We start from the raw sequence: 20510 nt of genomic DNA on the forward strand, positions 1-20510 counted from the left end.
TACATATGAAGGTTGCTAGCTTCCCATGCAGCTCAGAGGTAAAGAATCCTCCTGCCAATGGAGGAGACACAGATTCAGTTCTGGGTGGGCAATATCCCATGGAGGAGGAAATGGCAGCCCACTCCAGTATTCTTGTCTGGAAAATTCCATGGACATGGAGCCTGGCAGGCTACAGTCCATGGGTCACAAAGAGTCAGAGGTGACTGACCACAAACATATGTCACTAACAAATTATGTAAGTCATCTACCAAACAATCAGCAAATTTAGTGCTGTTTAGAAAAATAAAAGCCTGTCTTTACACAGCCCCTGCCCCATCCAGCCAACCCTTAAGTCCTCCTCTCCCTCCAACCCTTAACTCTGCCACCAATAACTTCCACTGAGTGATCAGCAGACTCATCCATCCTCAGACACTCCTCTGAGAATTCCCTCACCTCTCTGCCAGAGTTGAGACCCCAGCCAGTGTGTGGCCCTCACTCTCCCGCAGCTAGGGGTCTGATGGGAGAATGGTCCTCCACGTGGGTCCTTGCTGCTTCCAAAAGTTATTCCTCTACCTTGGTGTTAAACAAACAACAAAAAAACATAAAATAGCAACAGCAAACCCAGCTCCCTTGGGGCTTGTGCTGCCCTCTGTTGCCTTCTTTCCTCTCCCTCTGTGGTCACGTTACCTCCAGACTCTAGCCCATGATCCAAGGGCTTTGTCTCCTGGGCCAGGGACTCAGCTCAGGGACTGAGCTCCCTGACCTTCCTTAGCAGCGCCGCAGCCTGGGAGCCTGAGATTCCACCGCAGACTTTGTCTCCAAGTACTTGATGATCTGATTTATGGACCACAGCTTCCTCTCTTGCCAGGAATTCTTAAGCCTCATGGAGACCTCCAATCTATTCTTTCCAACTTTTATGTTTTTGTAGTGTTCATGGAGTTCTCAAGGCAAGAATACTGAAGTGGTTTGCTATTCCCTTCTCCAGTGGACCACGTTTTGTCAAAACTCTCTATTATGACCCATCCATCCATTTTGGGTGGCCCTACACAGCATGGCTCATAGTTTCATTGAGTTAGACAAAGAGTATGTCAAGGCTGTATATTATCACCCTACTTATTTAATGTATATGCAGAGTATATCATGCCAAATGCCGAGCTAGATGAAGCACAAGCTGGAATCAAGATTCCTGGGAGAAATATAAGTAACCTCAGATATGCAGATGACACCACCCTTATGGCAGAAAGTGAAGAAGAACTAAAGGGCCTCTTGTTGAAAGTGAAAGAGGAGAGTGGAAAAGTTGGCTTAAAACTCAACATTCAAACAACAAAGATCATGGCATCCAGTCCCATCACTTCATGGCAAATGGATGGGGAAACAATGGAAACAGTGATACTTTATTTTCTTGGGCTCCAAAATCACTGCAAATGGTGACTGCAGCCATGAAATTAAAAGATGCTTGCTCCTTGGAAGAAAAGCTATGACCAACCTAAACAGCATATTAAAAACCAGAGACATTACTTTGCCAACAAAGGTCTGTCTAGTCAAAGCTATGGTTTTTCCATTAGTCATGTATGGATGTGAGATTTGAACCATAAAGAGCTCTGAAGAATTGATGCTTTTGAACTGTGGTGTTGGATAAGACTCTTGAGAGTCCCTTGGACAGCAAGGAGATCCAACCAGTCCATCCTAAAGGAGATCAGTTCTGAATATTCATTGGAAGGACTGATGCTGAAGCTGAAGCTCCATACTTTGGCCACCCGATGTGAAAAACTGACTCATTTGAAAAAACCCTGATGCTGGGAAAGATTGAGGGCAGGAGGAGAAGGGGATGACAAGATGATGAGATGGTTGGATGGCATCACCGACTCGATGGACGTGAGTTTGAGTAAACTCCGGGAGTTGGTGATGGACAGGAAAGCCTGGCATGCTGTGATTCATGGGGTCACAGTCAGAGACGACTGAGCAACTGAACTGAACTGAACTCACTTATTTTTTCTTTTGTTCATCTGCTTTTTCTTGATATCACTTCGATCTCCCTCACTTACGGTTCATGGATCCTTCCATCACTCCCCCGCCACTGTTTCTCTTACACTTCTTTCCTCTCATCACATACACCTCACAGGTGGAGCACTTTGTATATACCAACTTTTCCAGGAAAAGCCACAGAAAGCCACGAATTGAAGCCAATTGTCACTTTAAATGAAGAGCTGAGTAACTGACTTCAGCTGGGTACACTGTGCTGCTGGGGATTCCCACGCTCTCTCTCTATCCGCTTGACCCCACCCCTTTTGTTCACGCCTCAGATTTCCCCGGCTTATCTCTATATTTTCCTGGTTAAAATCCAGGGCATCACGTGGAACTGTGCCCGTCTTTCCTTGACCACGCGGGACATCGTCCTGTGTCTGCATCCAGCTTCTTTTCTGTCTGGTCCAGGAAAGCAGGCACCCTCCTCCTCCTCCTCGTCCTGCACTTCCTCCTCTGAAAGGCCGTCCTTTCCATGTGCCTGGGTTTCTTCACTCCAAGGCCACACCCCTTCTATATCACACGTCATGAATTGCCCCTTCTTACCTGGCTCACACACAATCCTGTCTACGCACAAAGGACGGAAGAGCCCCCACTTTAAAAACCTTACAAACTAGTGACACTACGCCCCCCCGAGCTCCACGCCCTTCCCTTCACCCCTCGTGCTTAGCTCAGAGGAGCAGTCGGTCTCCAGGTCTCCTTTCCACGTGGCGGACTTCCCCCTCCGGCCCGCCCCCGACACTCACCACTCCGGAACGTCTCCTCTCCGCGTCCCGGTGAAGCCTCTGTCCTCGCCCTGCTCTAACAGTTCCCAAGGCGGGCAGCGTGACCCCCAGAGCCGGCTGTGACCAGTGGGGTGCTCTGCTGGGCTTCTCTCTCCCTGGTTCTCTCGATTAGGCTTCTGGCTGGTCCACCATTTTGCCTGTATCCCGCAAATAACAGTCTCTCCCGTTGTTCTCCATGAAGATCACGGGTATTTTCAGCAATGCTTTTAGGCAGGAAGCTCTCCACTCTTTATTCCAAATAAATTCAGAATTGTGGAGCTGTTCCTTCTTGTGGCCTGCCTGTCCCGCTAGATTCAGATGAGTGGTACCAGTGCAATGAATCTGGGCCAGAGAGCCTCTCTTCCTAAAGGGATGCCCTTGCTTAAAGAGTGTATTCTGTGGGAGGCGGTGTGGACAGTCATATCATCTCTGCCCTGCAAGTGTGGGCAACCAGGGCTCTGGGACCCTCAACTTGCCTGAGGAAGAGCTTCTGCCCCACAGGTGGGGCTAGATGAGGAGAGGGAGACCTAGTCCTCTTGGTATGACTCTCTGGAATGCAACTTCTGCAAAATGGGGCTGGAAGCTGAGAAACAGCAGCCTCTTGCCTCCTCTGGGGTCAAACTGCAGCCCCAGACCCAGGTCTCAGGAGAAATGGAGCGTTTGGCTACACGTGCCCTGGGCAGAACTTCCAAAACTTGGAGCTAGTGGGGAGAGCAGTGGAACAGAGTGGGACTCACACACCACAGATTTTCACTGTTTTTTATTGAGATACTTTAGATTTTATTGAACAAATGTTTCTCTTTTTCTATATCCCCATAGGGCATCTTTCCAGAGGCTTTCAATGATGGCTGTTTCAAATAATATCCTCAGTTCAGTTGTTATTTTGCTTGGGGGACAGCCTGCCAAGCTTTATACTCCGTTATTGCAGAAAGTCTATCTCTCAATTCATCCACTATATGCCTCCCCTAACGTCTCTTGGCATGTTAGCATAGCCGTCAGGAGCACAAGCCCTGGTCTAACAGCTTGGGTCCAAATTTCTATTCTGCCACTTGTTAGGTATGGTACTTAGAATAAGTTATGAAACCAACGGCAGCAACCTCAGAGGAGCGCGGTGAGGATAAAGGAGCTAATTCTCCCGTGATGTTCCTCTCCGAGTTCAACACCCGCTAAAGAATAGCTCTCCCTTCTCTGGTTGAACGCTGCATGGCAACAGATCGCCACAAGGGGGCACCAAGAGCCAGGTGTAGTGATGAGCCATTCCAGGGATTCAGTTAGGTCATCCCAACAGTTCCATCGAGGACCAGCCAGAAGTAGGTATTTTTCCAGACAACAGAAGGCGAAATTTTAAGGCACTTTCTAAATATTACCACATCATTTTCTGCAGAAGGTATAAATTCAGAATCTTCCTAAACATCGCCCAGTTGCTTCCCCATGGAAACTGAGCTGTGTACAAGGAAGTATGCCTTGTACACAACTGAAGGCCCTTGTGCAAGGTCCTATTCTAGAAGTTGGGAGGATGCAAAGTTCCCTTGAATTACAATCAAATATCATAAGTTGATGTTTACGTATTGAGTGCCTGCCAAGCACTAAGGGTTCTCAATAGCATCAGATTCCTTTCATTCTGGTTGAAGAGGGCCCAGGGGCTCAGCTGGGGGTTTGATTTGCTCAGAGAATAATAAAAAGTCAACAGATATTCTGGAGCAGGAAGTAGGTACCTTAATGAAGAAGCACTTAGCATGATTTATTTAGAGCAGAGTGCAGGGATAAAGAGTGGCAAAAGTCAGAGACGCCCAGGCAACGTTGCAGTAGACCAATGCGAAGCCAAACACTGTTGCAGTGAAAACTCTTAACAAAGCTAAATTTTAAGAGAAACTCCAGTAGTTAAGAGAAGTGAAAATGAAGCTGATGTTCTGGCTGAAACACGAGTGTGGGATCCAGGTCTTCACCTACTATGCCTCTTTCTTACGTTCTTGCAGCCCCCAGACGGTAAACTGGCCACAATTTTTAAAATTAAATGTTGGGAAACCCTTGGGTGTACCTCTGGGTAGCACAATTTGCAAGCCCCTTCAGTGGTCCAGAGAGCACAGTGAGTAGGTGGAGATTCAAGGTGAAGGATGCCGGCGAGGATGCGGAGGAGGGCAGAGGGGCACTTCCTGAGTCCCTGCAGCCTGGGCCCCTCACCCTCTTCCTGCTTGCCCCTCTTCTCCTGCCCCCTCGTGTTCTGCCCCTCGTCTTACACCAGCACAGGCTCAGGGTCTGAGCCATACTTTTGCGTTAATCTTGCTTCTTGTCCTAAGTTATAATTCACATTTGTCTCACTTCCCGGAGACAACCTAGCCTGCCCCAGCCCTGTACATGGGAGCCCTAATGGCAACCCACTCCAGGACTCTTGCCTGGAAATTCCCATGGACGGAGGAGCCTGGTAGGCTGCAGTCCATGGGGTCGCTAAGAGTCGGACACGACTGAGCGACTTCCCTTTCACTTTTCACTTTCATGCATTGGAGAAGGAAATGGCAACCCACTCCAGTGTTCTTGCCTGGAGAATCCCAGGGACGGGGAAGCCTGGTAGGCTGCCGTCTATGGGGTCGCACAGAGTCGGACACGACTGAAGCAACTTAGCAGCAGCAGCAGCATGGACTAGGAGGCCACTACTTCTGCCAGGATTTTCTAGCTCCTATGAAAACTAGGAAAGAAAAATGAAGGGGATCTAGCAACTGATCATATATGTACGCAAAACTACTATACTGTGTATGTACTGTGTATATACATATATGCTATGTATGGTATTATATACTGTGTATATGCACATACAGATATGCATACGTATTTGCAGGCACAACAATTATAGGAAGGGGAAGAAGAAGGAAGCATTATCTTTAGGCTAATATTTATTAAGTGATGGTTATGTACCAGGGGCATTGCTAAAATCATATACATGTATATATATCTGCTGCTGCTGCTAATTCGCTTCAGTCGTGTCCGACTCTGTGTGACCCCATAGATGGCAGCCCACCAGACACCCCCGTCCCTGGGATTCTCCAGGCTAGAACACTGGAGTGGGTTGCCATTTCCTTCTCCAATGCATGAAAGTAAAAAGTGAAAATGAAGTTGCTCAGTCGTGTTGGACTCTTCCCAACCCCATGGACTGTAGCCTACCAGGCTCCTCTGTCCATGGGATTTTCCAGGCAAGAGTACTGGATTGGGGTGCCATCGCCTTCTCCAGTATATATATCTAGATATGACTGAGAGTCGCTCAGTCGTGTCGGACTCTTTGCAACCCCATGGACTGTGGCCCGCCAGGCCCCTCTGTCCATGGAATTCTCCAGGCAAGAATACTGCATTTCCTCCTCCAGGGAAACATATACATATATATTCATATAAATATGAGGGAAACAGGAATAGGACAAGTTTAAATGCACAAAGCACGTTTTTGATGAGAGCCAGACATTTTCCCTGAATAAATATTCCTTGGATTGTTGCAAGACTTTTGTTCATTTCCATAGTTCTAAAAACACTGATTCAGTGTTCTTCCTGCTTTGTGGAAAAGCAGATTTTCGCAAGTCTCCACTCTGCCGTTGTGCAAACTGGAAGCCCGGCTGCAGGACTTTCTAGGCAATGGTATCACAGTCTCACTTACACTTGGCTTGTGGTGGTCAAAAGCCTCGATCTTTTGTCATGAGCTGCCGGCTACTCCTTCCCGTAGTAGCTAGGAACAGTTTCCTTTAGTTGTTTTTAAGGAGGCCTAAGACTTTTCATTTGCATTAATTAAATTCCATTTTTCTTTATTGCTGTTGATCCAGCTTGTCAAATAACTGTGAATCCTGCATCAGAAAGGATGCTTCTTGGTTTCATTTAATTCACTGGCCGAGTCATAGCACAGACCAGCCTTTTTGTATTTCACTGGGTACCCCTCCGGGGGGACTTGTCCTCCATTAAAATTTTTGGAATCCTTGTGTTTCCAAACTGTGCCACTGGCATGACAAAATCTACCAGTAAGACAACTTTTTTCTCGAAAGGTAAGTTGGCTAATTTTACATGATTTATTCATAGCAAACGTTTCTGGCTCTCATGCTTCACTGTTTCTTTACTGTTCACACATCCTTTGTTTCTAAAGGATGTTATACTTAGTGAAATATCAAGGAGCCCTCACTGTCTCTTTTCAAAAATTGAGGCAGCATAGGTCTGCCCTCAAGTTTCTAGCCTTTTTTTCATCTCTGCACATATTTTCAGAGGACAATGGCGAGGAAGAATTCATCTGCAGCCTCAGCAGTTCCCGGGTGAGGCGGGGCCGGGAGGGGTGGTCTGGGGAAGCGGTCGCTGCAGAGGCTGGTTCCTGTGTGGCCTAGGCTGGGCCGCTGCTCAACAGCTCCCGGGGTGGTGTCGTGGGGGTCAAGGAGACCAGAGTTCCCAGCCGCACTCAGGGCTGTGGTGGAGTTCAGGATAGAAGGAAGAGAGAGGAGAGGATGAGGATACATTTTTTCTTTTTCTCTATAATCCTGAGGGCACCTCATCAATGATTAGTGGACAAAAAGAGGAGAATCCAGCATCACCGACTCCCTGGGAGGGGAGCTGTTGAGAGTAGCATGGGGTAACAACGCCCTGCAATTCAGGGTGGAGCGTCTGACATCGTCCCCGGTGCAGGAGTTCTGTACCGTGAATCAGGCAACTGTAGGCAAGGGGGACACCAGCCCTGTTGATCCTCCCGCTAACGTGGTTCCTGCCTGGACAAACGGCTTAAGGTGGAGTGTAGACCACCTGTGATTCCAGCTGAGAAGGACTAGAGAAGGCAGGAGGCCTGAGGAACTTCTGAGAGTTTGCCTGGTCCAGCGGAAATAGAGGTTGAGGGAGGCTCTGCAAACTGTGGTCAAGCTTCTTAAGGCAAGATACTTAGTATTTTTGAGTTTCAAAATTCTCATTTATAAAATAAAGGTAATCATATCTCCCTAAGGATAGGAATGTAGAAAATATGTACATTATGTACATAGAAAAATATGTACATTATGCACTCAAAACATAAGAGGCCCAATTCATTATACTTCATTGTTGTTCAGTCACTCAGGCATGTCCGACTCTTTGCAGCCCCATGGACTGCAGCACGCCAGGCCTTCCTGTTCTTCACTATGTCCCAGAGTTTGCTCAAACTCATGTCCATTGAGTTGGTGATGCCATCCAGCCATCTCATCCTCTGCCGTCCCCTTCTCCTCCTGCCTTCAATCTTTCCCAGCATCAGGGTCTTTTCCCAATGAGTTGGTTCTTCCCATCACGTGGCCAAAGTATTGGAGTTTCCACTTCAACATCAGTCCTTCCAGTGAATATTCCAGACTGATTTCCTCTAGGATTGACTGGTTGGATCTCCTCTCTATCCAAGGGACTCTCTAGAGTCTTTTCCAACACCACAGTTCAAATACATCAATTCTTCAGCACTCAGCCTTCTTTTTGGTCCAACTCTCAGGTCCATACATGACTACTTCATACTTTGGGGGAATTCCATTTGTGTGTGGGTTTCTTTCTGGGAGCAATTTCTCACCTCTACTGCCAGATGGCGCCTGTGAGCAGCACTGCCCTTTCCAAAGGCTTTCATTTCCACCCCTTGGGTGCGAGGTATCTTCCTCTGTCAGTGCTCAGGCTGGTATTTAAAATCCAGTATTGCACACAGACTTTGTGTTTCTGATCCATCTGCTCCATGAAGAACTGTGAAACTCAGAAATACCTACTTCTACCCAGACACCCATTTCTCCACTAGGATTTGTCAGCGGATAAGCCTTTGCGATTTAATCAGGCAGTTGGGCATTCCAAATAAGCCGAACAATTAGGAGTCTGGCGTTTTATATGTTTGCGTGCGTGCTAAGTCGCTTCAGTCGCGTCCGACTCTTTGTGACCTTATGGACTGTAGCCCTCCAGGCTCCTCTGTCCATGGGATTCTCTAGGCAGGAGGGTTGCCAAGCCCTCCTTCAGGGGATCTTCCCGACACAGGGATCAAATCTGTGTCTCTTGTGTCTCCTGCATTGGCAGGCAGGTTGTTTACCACTAGCGCCCCCTGGGAAGCCCTTTTATATGTTTATCTCTATTGTAAGTTAAAGAACCTGAAAAGAGTGTAGAGAGTCCAAGTTCAGGCGTTTGGATTTGAATCTTAGCATGCGGAGAACCTTTGGACAAATATTTGACCTCTCTGAGCCTCAATTTCTTCATCTCTTAAACGTTTGTAATCATTGTGGCTGTTTTGTAGGATGGTTGTCAGGATAAATGAGATAATATTCTGAGGATAAGCCGCACAAAGCCTGGTACAAAATAAGCAAGCCTGCCTGTATAGGCAATTTGACTGTCAAAGGCTTGAACTCTGAAATCAGTCATGTTGATTTGACACCTAGCTCTTATCTTGAATAAGTGATGTAAACTCTTTGAGCTCCACTTGCCTTGCAACTTGCAAGATTATCATGCAAATCACACACACACACAAAAGGTATATATAATACTTCTAACTTTTTCTTTGTATCATGTCCCATTTCAGATAGGATTTGAATTTACCTACTCAAAATAAAAATTAACATAATGACCTTTTCTTTTATAATACATGTTAAAATCAAGGATAGGTTAAAGCAGGAAACAAGTTTAGAATTTTGGATCCCATCTTAAGAGTCTATATAATTGCTAGTGATGGGGGCACAAATTCGGCTTTAAGATTCTCAGCATCCAAAGCGGTAAAGAAAGGAAATATGGTTAGTTATGACTCAGAGCGCCAAGCTAAACGCAGAGGAGTTCTGAAGAAGCCCAGCTATTCCTAGATCTGAGACTCAAGAGACTGTATGTCGCACATGGTGGCTGCACAATAGGCACATAAATGTTAGGCGTCCTCATCTTCCGCAGAGCAAAGAGTGGGTCCAAGAATAAAAGCAACATGGAAAGGGTAACATCTGAGCTGAACAAGACAGAATGGGGTTTGTCAGGAGCCTGGAGGGCTGACGAAGGGTGAGGCAGGGGAGCCGGTCCACGAGGGGAGGGCGGCAGCCTGGGGCCTCCTCCGCCCGCAGGGCCTGCGCGGGCCGCGCTGCCCTCCGCGGAAAGGCACAGGGCATGCATTCGGGGAGGCCGGGCGGGCTTGTCCACACGGCGGCTTCCGTGTGCGGTCCTGCCTTACCGGACCTCTGGTGCTTAATGACCGTCCTCAGAGGGAAGTTAGCTGTCTTTTTTTTTTTTTTTTTTTTTTTTTAAGTGTTTTGTTCTATTTTCCTAAGAACCCAGCCTTATGGCTCTTGAAGGAAGAAAATGGTCAGGATGGTTACTGAGAACGTTCCTTTATTTTTTCCCCTCCAGGTCTCCTCAGTCATTACAACCTGTGCTGGGGGGTCTGTGACGTGGCCTCAAGACAGCGCTTTTAGGCTGTAAAGCCCCAGAGAAGGGAAGCCATCCCCTCTTCGTCTTCCGACGTCCCGGCTGTTTCTCCTCTGGCTTCATTGCTTCCAGCACATGCTGTTTCTCCTTCTCTCTCAGGAAGCGGGAGTTGGGGGTACGCCCGGCAGACGTGTGTTTCCGGCTACAGCCACGCAGGGGGCAGGCTCTGAGGGGCACCCCAGCCCGGCTGTGCTCGGCGACTCCCTCTTAAATGCGCCTGTAGGCAAGGGTGGAGCTTTGGGGGGTCCTAGGTGTTTGTGCCCGGATGTTGAAATGAGCTCATCGGGGGTTATGATTAGGTTTGGGTTCCTGAACACCCACCTGGTATCGTTGCCTTGCTTTCAGAGACAACTGAGCAGTCATTTGTTTTCTGGACTCCGATACCCTCTGGGCTTCTCCGGCCTGCCCGGGACTGGCCCAGGTGATCAGGCAGCCCCAGGCAGCCTATCTCTGCATCAGCTGCATTCTGAGAACTCTGCCCAGGGCCAGTTCTTGGAATGGTTCTGATCGTTATCTTTGTACCCTCCCCGTGACATCGGTGGCAGAGTCCACGTGTGGCAGAGTGCACGGGCTAGGCGATCAAGATATCTGGGCTTCTGGGTACGACCGGCACAGAAAAGTTTGGTGGCTTTGGATAAGTCATTTCTGTTTTCTGGTCCTCCATATTCCCCATCTGTTTAAAAAAATTACATATTAAAAAAAATTTATACCTAAATTTGGGCAGGGAGCAGGGAAGGGTCCATGGATGTCATTGTTTTCTCAAAAGAGCCTGTGACAGACAATGGCTGAGAATCCCTGGACTTAAGATTTACAAATTCTTACCATCCAGCTTGAGACAATGACAGTTCTGTGCTTCCAGGATTAACTCTTAGGCAGTTTTTGCCGGTGGCCTACCAGTTCCTTCGCTATGGTCCAAGGATACCTTTCAGAGAAACTCAGAGAGGGCAATGGCACCCCACTGGAGGAGCCTGGAGGGCTGCAGTCTATGGGGTCGCTGAGGGTCGGACATGACTGAATGACTTCACTTTCACTTTTCACTTTTATGCATTGGAGAAGGACATGGCAACCCACTCCAGTGTTCTTGCCTGGAGAATCCCAGGGACCAGGGAGCCTGGTGGGCTTCCGTCTATGGGGTTGCACAGAGTTGGACACAACTCAAGTGACTTAGCAGCAGCAGCAGCAGAGAGACTACTCTCCCATGAGGGAGAAGGACCCGTAAACAAAGAATTACGATGTCTAAAACTCAGGGTGGCGTTTAACCCAGGGCACTGAGAGACAAGGCCCCCCAGAGTGTTGCAGCCGTTCCTTCTCACCTCCGGAGGACGTGAAGTGCTGCAAAGGAAGAGCCCTTCAGTGAAGGGTGTGCTCCCAGCCAGCACCGGAGGCCAGGGTCGCCCACTGCTGTCCCCCCAACACCCCCCACACGGTCTCTCTTGCTGCCAGCAAGCTAGCTGCCCTTATATGGGAACAGGTTGTAACCTCAGACCTGCGCTTTCTGGATGAGAAGCCCCCTACTCTGCAGGAGCCCCAAGATCCCATTCGCCCCTCTTTTCCTGCCCTTCCTGGGGCATCCCAGCCCTTTCGGGTCCAGCACTGTAGGAGGATGAACTGCGGAGACGCTTAGCAATGTATATCACATCGGCACATAGATCTCCCTCGGGTGTAGACCTTAGCAGTTCCCAGGGACCTCCTGGCTCTTCAGGAATCTCTGTTAAATGGGAAATCTGCTTAAAACAAAAGAAAAGCAGGACTATTTCCATTGGCACACAGTGGGCCAGAGGGGCAGGTACTGTAGCAGGCAGGGCTCTAGGCTCAGTTCCCTTACTGCCTGGATCCAGGCTTTTCCATCATGTTGCTGCCCCCCAGTCCAGCTACCAACACCTCTGCCCTTGACTATTCCACTTAACTTCCACATATATCTCGTTCTAATTCATTCTCCATGTGGCAGCCAGAGGGATCTTTTAAAATGTAAATCAGAACACACCACTCCTCTACTAAAATTTTCCAAATATTTTCACTGCACTTAGAATAAAATCCAAACTCTACCCAGTCCTCCCATGATCTGGCATCTGTCTACCTGTCTAGCTCTCTCCTGGAATCCCTGCTTCTTCCTCACCAAGCTCATTGACCTCCTGTCTCAGCATTGCTGTAATGTCCTTTCTGCCTCAGGGCCTTTGCATGTGCTGTTTTTGTTGACTGAATTGCTCTTCACCAGTCACATGGTTTCTTCCTCCTCTTTATTTTAAAATTTATCTTATTTTGTATTGGGGTATAGCTGATTAACAATGTTGTGATGGTTTTAGGTGAACAGTGAAGGAGTCAGGCATATATATACTGGTTTCTTCCTCTTTTGATTCAGGTCCCAGCTTAACAGGCAATTTTTGTTAGAGCTCTTCCCTGAGGATTTTGACTAAAGTTTCCCTACCCTACTCCATCATAGCCTTTTCACTGTTTTCTTTTATTCTCTATTTGCTGTAATCTGAAATTACCTACTTTATTTGTTTATTGTCTGTCTCCCCTGCCCCACTAATGAGCCTTGTCTGTCCCATACACTGTTGTGCCCCCAGCATATAGAATTGTTGTTGCTGAGTTGCTAAGTCATGACCGACTCTTTGAAACCCCATAAACTGCAGCTCGCCAGGCTTCCCTGTCCTTCACCATCTCCTGGAGTTTCTTCAGACTCATGTCAATTGAGTAGATGATGCCATCCAACTATCTCATTATCTGTTGTCCCCTTCTCCTCCTGCCCTCAATCTCTCCCAGCATCAAGGTCTTTACCAATGAGTTGGCTCTTGGCATCAGGTGGTCAAAATATTGGTGCTTCAACTTCAACATCAGTCTTTTCAATGAATATTCAGGGCTGATTTCCTTTAGGGTTGACTGGTTGGACCTCCTTGCAGTCCAGGGAACTCTCAAGAGTCTTCTCCAGCACCACAGTTCAAAAGCATCAATTCTTAGGTGCTCAGTCTTCTTTATGGCCCAATTGTCACATTTGTACATGAAGAATGAAAGAAAAAAGGAAGAGGCATCTAGAATGGGGGATGCATAATAGATAATCAAATATTTGTTGGGTGATTGAATAAGTAATGATGGTAACACCATTTAATATATTGGTGCCCCTATTCCTCAGCGACACATCTGATCTTTCATTATCTTCAGAAAACTCCCTGAGGTAGATGTTAGCATCACAAACAGCCACGTTATAGTTGAGGAAATGGATCAAGTAAGATTAACAATTTGCCTAAAATCATAATTGTGGCCTGGAAGTTTATCCCCTGTGAGATACCAATAGACCTTTTGGGGAAAGAGGAAGGGGAGAGAAATTCTCTCTGTTCTTCCAGATTTTAAACCCTACCATCACATTATCCATCCACTGAGGAGTTAATGGAATAATGCACTGCCTGTCTGGTCTACACAAAAACAAGGTCTGCGGCCAGGCCTCAGCCCCAGGGAGTGATAAACTCTATTCCCACACACAGTTCTGCATCTGATTCATCCTGAGCACATCCACATTCAGTCACGTATTTATTGCTGATTGATTCATCACACATGTACTCTTAGTAGATACTGTGACAGGCACCTGGCAGCTCCAGGGAGGAAAGGAATCCCTGATTCATGCCAAGGGTTTGTCCCCGGTCTCCCCTGGAAATGGCCTCTAATAAGTTCTGTTGGTCAAATTCTAATTCTTTTGACTAAATAAGATTATGCATATAAAATGCTTATTAGCTGGGATTCTGGCATGGAGGAGGCACTCAAGGAATATTAGTGATGATGATGGTGATATCAGAACCTGGACTTCTTTTCTCAGCCAGGCTGACTACAAGGGAAGAAAAGATTTAAAATGCTCTTGGCCTGTTTTTCCCCTTCCAGAGCCATCCCATTAAAAACTCCAGCTCACATGACTTCCATTGCCTTTTCCTAAGCGCACAGCCTGTACAAGCAACTGCAAGTAATAAGCATAATTTAAATGCTGTGTCTTTCCTAATTAAAATCCATCCAGAACAGGATGCCAGAGTTATTTTAGTTCATGAGGCAGAAGAAGTTTCATTATATTAATCCAGGCTTTTCAACAGAGCTGGAGGGGAGATGTGTCCATGTGTGTGCATTGTGTGTGTGTGCGTGCATGTGCACGTAGTGTGTTTGGAGTGCTATCAAGAATGCAACGCTGGCCCTGAATAGGTTGTAGGCTATGAATTCCCTTTGAAATTCAAAGGGAGCTGTTGATGGAGCCACTGGGGATTGCTTGCTGAGCACCTCAGGCTGGTGAGTAACCCTGGGGTCTGCCTTGGCCCTTCTACGTGGTTCTGAAGGAAGCCACTGGAATGGCTTTTCCATCAGGAGATGCTGTCCCAGCTCCCTGTGCTGAGGCTCCACAAGCTTGGCGGCTCTCCTTGGAAAACTGGTTGCCAGAGCAGCTGGATCAGGCCGGCTTCCTCAGCAAAGAAGAGAAAGCAAGCAGACCTCCCTCTGCTAACCCAGGGGCCTCTTTCCAGGGGATAGCTCCCAAGAGCGAATGATACAGGAAACCAAATCCAGATAGAGAGGAGATGATGACAGAAAAACAAGGAGGATGAGAAGAAAGGAAAGCTTACAAGGACAAGGAGGAGGGAAAGGTTTAGGAGACATTCTCTCTTAGGACAGATTTTGCTTTGCCAGGGCAGGAGTTGGTCTCTATGGGAGTGAACAGGAAGCTGAAGGGTGAAGACAGTTTGGAGCATGCTTTTCATGTTCAGAGGATTCGTCTTTCCCACCACCAAGCCCTAAGCCCTCACTGTAATATTTTTGAAATACATCTCAGTGTATTTTCATTATTGATAAATATGTTTCTTTCCCCAATCCCTTTGGCTATATGGCCCCTGAGATGGAGAGGAAAGCTACAGAGTAGCAAAGGAAGAAGACAGGACCTTAAGGGAACTCAACACCCAGAAGGAAGGGGAGGAAATGCATTTACAGTCTGAGAAGGGGGCTTAGAGAGACAGAAAACAGGGCAGGGAGTATGAGGTGTGGGTGTTTCTGCTCCTCAGCTCCAGGTCACACCTCAGTTGTTGAGGGTGGGATGGAACCAAAGACATGTAGCAGAGGTTAGAAACACCCAGTTAGGGAATATAGGATGACTCACCCCCGGGGCAATGCAAATATCCTTGCCCAGGTGGGCCCAGAGCTCCTGCAACCCTGGCCCTTGGGTAGCCGGAACCAGGGCTCAGGAGGGTTTCCAGGAGGTCCGACTTGTGGAGACCTGTGGACTCCAGTTTGATGCAGGGTCCACATCTGAGAGTTCCTGGACCCCCAGGGGGATGCAGAGGCTGAAATAAATGATCAAAATAGATCGGGGTGGTAGATAAGATGGCTGCAGGGAGCAGGGATTCACTTCTGAATGCCAAGGTGGAGGCCCCACCAAAGTTCCAAAGGACAAGGCAGGATTCCCTACCAAGGTAGATACCCAGGAACCAGACAAGAATGGCTCATGGGTCAGCACATACCTATGACTAGCGCATGGAACTGTGACTACTCCCTGCTGCCGTAGACTTTTAACTTCTGCTGATCTGAGAGACAGAGCAGTGAGCAGTGGTTTGAAGCAAGATCTTAGTTCCCTGCCCAGAAATTAAACCTGGGTGAAAACCAGGATTCTTAACCACTAGACCACCAGGGGCAATACTGATTCCAGCTTGTGATTCATCCAGCCCGGCATTTCTCATGGTGTACTCTGCATATACGTTAAATAAACAAGGTGACAATATACAGCCTTGATGCACTCCTTTCCCAATTTGGAGCCAGTCCATTGCTCCATGTCTGGTTCTAACTGTTGTTTCTTGACCTGCATACAGGTTTCTTAGGAGGTAGGTAATGTGGTCTGGTATTCCCGTCTCTTGAAGAATTTTCCAGTTTGTTGTGATCCACACAGTCAAAGGCTTTAGCATAATCAATAAAGAAGAAGTAGATGTTTTTCTGATTTTTATGTGATCCAATGGATGTTGGCAATTTGATCTCTGGTTCCTCTGCCTTTCCTAAATCCAGCTTAAACATCTGGAACTCCTCAGTTCACATACTGTTGAAGCCTCTCTTAGAGAATTTTGAGTATTACTTTTCTAGCATGTGAGATGAGGGCAATTGTGTGCTAGTTTGCACATTGTTTGGCATTGCCTTTCTTTGGGATTGGAATGAAAACTGAGCTTTTCCAGTCCTGTGGCCACTGCTGAGTTTTCCAAATTTGCTAGCATGCTGACTGCAACACTTTAATATCAACTTTTAGGATTTGAGATAGTTCAGCTGTAATTCCATCACCTCCACTAGTTTTGTTCATAGTGATGCTTCCTAAGGCCCACTTGAATTCACACTCCAGGATGTCTGGCTCTAGGTGAGTGATCACACCATCGTGGTTATCTGGGTCAGGAAGATCTTTTTTGTACAATTCTTCTGTGTATTCTTGCCACCTCTTCTTAATATCTTCTGCTTCTGTTAGGTGCACACTATTTCTGTCCTATATTGTGTCTGTCTTTGCATGAAATATTCCCTTGGTATCTCTAATTTTCTTGAAGAGATTTCTAGTCTTTCCCATTCTATGGTTTTCCTCTATTTCTTTGCATTGATCACTGAGGAAGGCTTTCTTATCTCTCCGTGCTATTCTTTGGAACTCTGCATTCAAATGGGTATATCTTTCCCTTTCTCCTTTGCTTTTCACTTCCCTTCTTTTCACAACTATTTGTAAGGCCTCCTCAGACAACCATTTTGCCTTTTTGCATTTCTTTTTCTTGGGGATGGTCTTGATCCCTATCTCCTGTACAATGTCACAAACTTCTCTTCATAGTTCTTCAGGCACTCTTTCTATCAGATCTAATCCCTTGAATCTATTTCTCACTTCCACTGTATAATCATAAGGGATTTGATTTAGGTCATACCTGAATGATCTAGTGGTTTCCCCCACTTTCTTCTGTTTAAGTCTGAATTTTGCAATAAAGAGTTCATGATCTGAGCCCCAGTCAGCTCCTGGTCTTGTTTTTGCTGACTGTATAGAGTTTCGCCATCTTTGGCCACAAAGAATATAACTAATCTGATTTCAGTATTGACCATTTGCTGATGTCCATGTGTAGAGTTGTCTCTTGAGTTGTTGGAAGAGGGTGTTGGCTGTGACCCGTGCGTTCTCTTGGCAAAACTCTGGTAGCCTTTGCCCTGTTTCATTTTGTACTCCAAGGGTAAACTTGCCTGTTATTCCAGGTATCTCTGGACTTCCTACTTTTGCATTCCAGTCCCCTCTGATGAAAAGGACATCATTTTGGGTGTTAGTTCTAGAAGGTCTTGTAGGTCTTCGTAGGACCATTCAACTTCAGCTTCTTCACCATTACTGGTTGGGGCATAGACTTGGATTACTATGATACTGAATGGTTTGCCTTGGAAATGAACAGAAATCATTCTGTGGTTTTTGAGATTGCATCCAAGTACTGCATTTTGGACTCTTTTGTTGGCTATGATGGCTACTCCATTTCTTCTAAGGGATTCTTGCCCACAGTAGTAGATATAATGGTCATCTGAGTTAAATTCTCCCATTCCCGTCCATTTTAGTTCACTGAATCCTAAAATGTCAATGTTCACTCTTGCCATCTCCTGTTAAACCACTTTCAATTTAAATTCATGGACCTAACATCCCAGGTTCCTATGCAATATTGTTCTTTACAGAATCTCACTTTCCTTCCATCACCAGTCACGTCCACAGCTTGGTGTTGTTTTCACTTTGCCTTCATCTCTTCATTCTTTCTGGAGTTATTTCTCCACTCTTCTCCAGTAGCATATTGGGCACCTACTGACCAGGGAAGTTCATCTTTCAGTGTCATATCTTTTTGCCTTTTCTACTGTCCATGGTGTTCTCAAAACAAGGATACTGAAGTGGTTTGCCATTCCCTTCTCTAGTGGACTACGAAATCTCCACCGTGACCCATCCATCTTCGGTGGCTCTACACGACATGGCTCATAGTTTTATTGAGTTCGGCAAGGCTGTAAACCACGTGATCAGTTTGATTAGTTTTCTGTGATTGCATTTTTCATTGTCTGCCCTCTGATGGATAAGGATAAGAGGCTTGTGGAAGCTTCCTGATGGGAGGGACTGGTTGTGGGGGAATCAGGGTCTTGTTCTGATGGGCGGGGCCAGGCTCAGTAAATCTTTAATGCAGTTTTCTGTTGATGGTCAGAATTGTTGCTCCCAGGACTGTTCCTGTCAGTGTTCTTGACCCCACAACAGGCCACTGTCAACTCATGTCTCTGCCGGACACTCCTGGATACTCACAGGCAACTCTGGTTCAGTCTGTTGTGGGATCACTGCTCCTTTCTCCTGGTCCTGGTGCAGACAAGGTTTTGTTTGTGCCCTCCAAGAGTCTGTTTCCCAGTCCTGTGGCAGTTCTGTAATCAAATCCCACTGGCCTCCAAAGTCAAATTCCCTGTGGGTTCTCAGTCTCTTTGCCAGATCCCCACATTGGAAAATCTGTTGTGCATCTTAGAATTTTTGTAACAGTGCTAGAATGTCTTTGGTGTAATTAGTCTCCCGTTTGCGGGTCATCTGCTCAGTGGCTCTATGGTGGGGTTAATGGCGACCTCCTCTAAGAGGACTTAGGCCACAGACTGTGCCTCCCAGGTCTGCTGCAGCCAGAGGCCCTGTCCCTATGCAGGCCACTGCTGACTGCCTCCGCAGGAAACACTCAGACACAAAGCTGCCTGGCCCTGTCTCTCTGGTGTCCCTGGGTCCTGGTGCACACAGGCATTGTTTGAGCCCTCCAAGCATTTCTGGCAATTATGGGCTTTGAATTTAAGCAAAGCCCTTCCTACTATCTTAATTGGCTTCTGCTTTGCCCTTGGATGTGGGGTATCTTTTCTTGGTGGGATCCAACATTCTCCTGTCAATGGTTGTTGGGCAGTGAGTATTATTATTATTGGCATAGCACAACACATGCAAGAGCTCACGCACAAATAGTTTATTTGGACAGAAACAAACAGGAATACATACCTGGAGAGAAAGAGTGTGGGCGTCCTTCCCAACGAGGAGAAGTACAGTAAAGAGGTGGTTAAATCTTTATATGGGGACAGTTCCTCTGGGTCTTTGTCCTCATCTGGCCAATTACCTCATTTCTTTTTCCACATCTGTTCTGTCCCAGGGCCCGCCCCTATATCTGTGCACATCTTTTTGCCAAGATAGATTCCAGTGCAGAGGCCTATGGGAGCTTCACATTACCTATTATGAAGCAGTGTCCCTTCCCTTTTTGACCTCTGAGAAGTCTTCCTATGCATGTGCAGTTAGGGAGGGCTCCTTGACCTCAGGAGTCATAGATGTGGTCATCTTATCTTTTTATTCCAGCAGAGATCAGCTCCTGCCATTGAGTTGATCCTTGAAATGTCTAGGGAAAACAAAGATCCAATTTACTCTACTTGACAAGCTCCAGCTGTTCAGCCCAGGGGCCCATCTATCGTCCCTCATGGCCTCTACCCAGACACAACCCAGAGAAAGAGAGAAAGGTTGAGAGATATCTTGAGAGAAACTTCCCTGGACCTTTGTATTTTGAACTGATTGAATTATTTTCTTTCTCTTTTTTTTTTGACCATGCAGCATGGCATATGAGATGTTAGTTCACCAACCAGGGATGGAACCTGCGCCCCCTGCAATGGAAGCACAGAGTCTTAACCACTGGACCATCAGGAAAGCCCTAAATTGATTGAATTCTTAACCTGAACTTGTCAAGTTGAATGAAAGAGCCCGTTTTAAATTAGAAAAGAAGAAATTACTTTTAATTGGCCAATTAAGTTTTTTGGGGACTCAAATAAATTGATGAAATCAATTATACTTTTTAGAGCTACATTTTTTTTTTTTTTTTGCACAACTGAATTGCAGTGTAAAAATTTTGACCTCTCTATAATGATTGCTTTACAAATCCACAAATAGATTTAGAGTTTCTGAGTCATCTTCACATACATTATCATTTGGAACTTGATGGCAAATCAAAGTAGATGCTTTATTCCAACTTTACAGATGCAGAAAACAGAGGCTCAGTGATGGTCAGAGCCTTGTTCAAGTTCACCAACCTAGAAGAAGGCTTCTTCCAGGCCCATGCTGAATCTCTGTCTAATATAGTGGTTCTCAGCTGGGGCCATTTCTATAGACAATTTTGGTTGTCACACTCTACCCAGGGGTAGAGGCCGGGATGCTGGTGAACATACTGTGCTGCAGAGAACAGTCTCAGTAAAGAATGACTTGGCTCCAAATGTCTAGTACCAAGATGGAGCAACCCTCTTACATATATGTTATGGGGGATTGAGTTCAAGGGGGGAAGTTGTATCTCTCCTTTCATACTTGTGAAAATAGACTAGGAACCCATAGCC

General features: G+C 46.6%; 1 long non-coding RNA gene across 1 annotated transcript in view; it reads left to right on the forward strand.

Moving 5' to 3' along the window:
* Window positions 1–19938, forward strand: part of LOC129649770 (uncharacterized) — a 41715-nt gene extending 21777 nt beyond the window's left edge. The window contains exon 3 of the long non-coding RNA XR_008713246.1: window positions 19741–19938. This is a non-coding gene — a long non-coding RNA (uncharacterized LOC129649770). The remainder of the gene's footprint in view (window positions 1–19740) is intronic.
* The last annotated feature ends 572 nt before the right edge of the window (window positions 19939–20510 follow it).

This window comes from Bubalus kerabau, chromosome 4 (genome assembly GCF_029407905.1).
Source record: "Bubalus kerabau isolate K-KA32 ecotype Philippines breed swamp buffalo chromosome 4, PCC_UOA_SB_1v2, whole genome shotgun sequence".
NCBI lineage: Eukaryota > Metazoa > Chordata > Mammalia > Artiodactyla > Bovidae > Bubalus > Bubalus kerabau.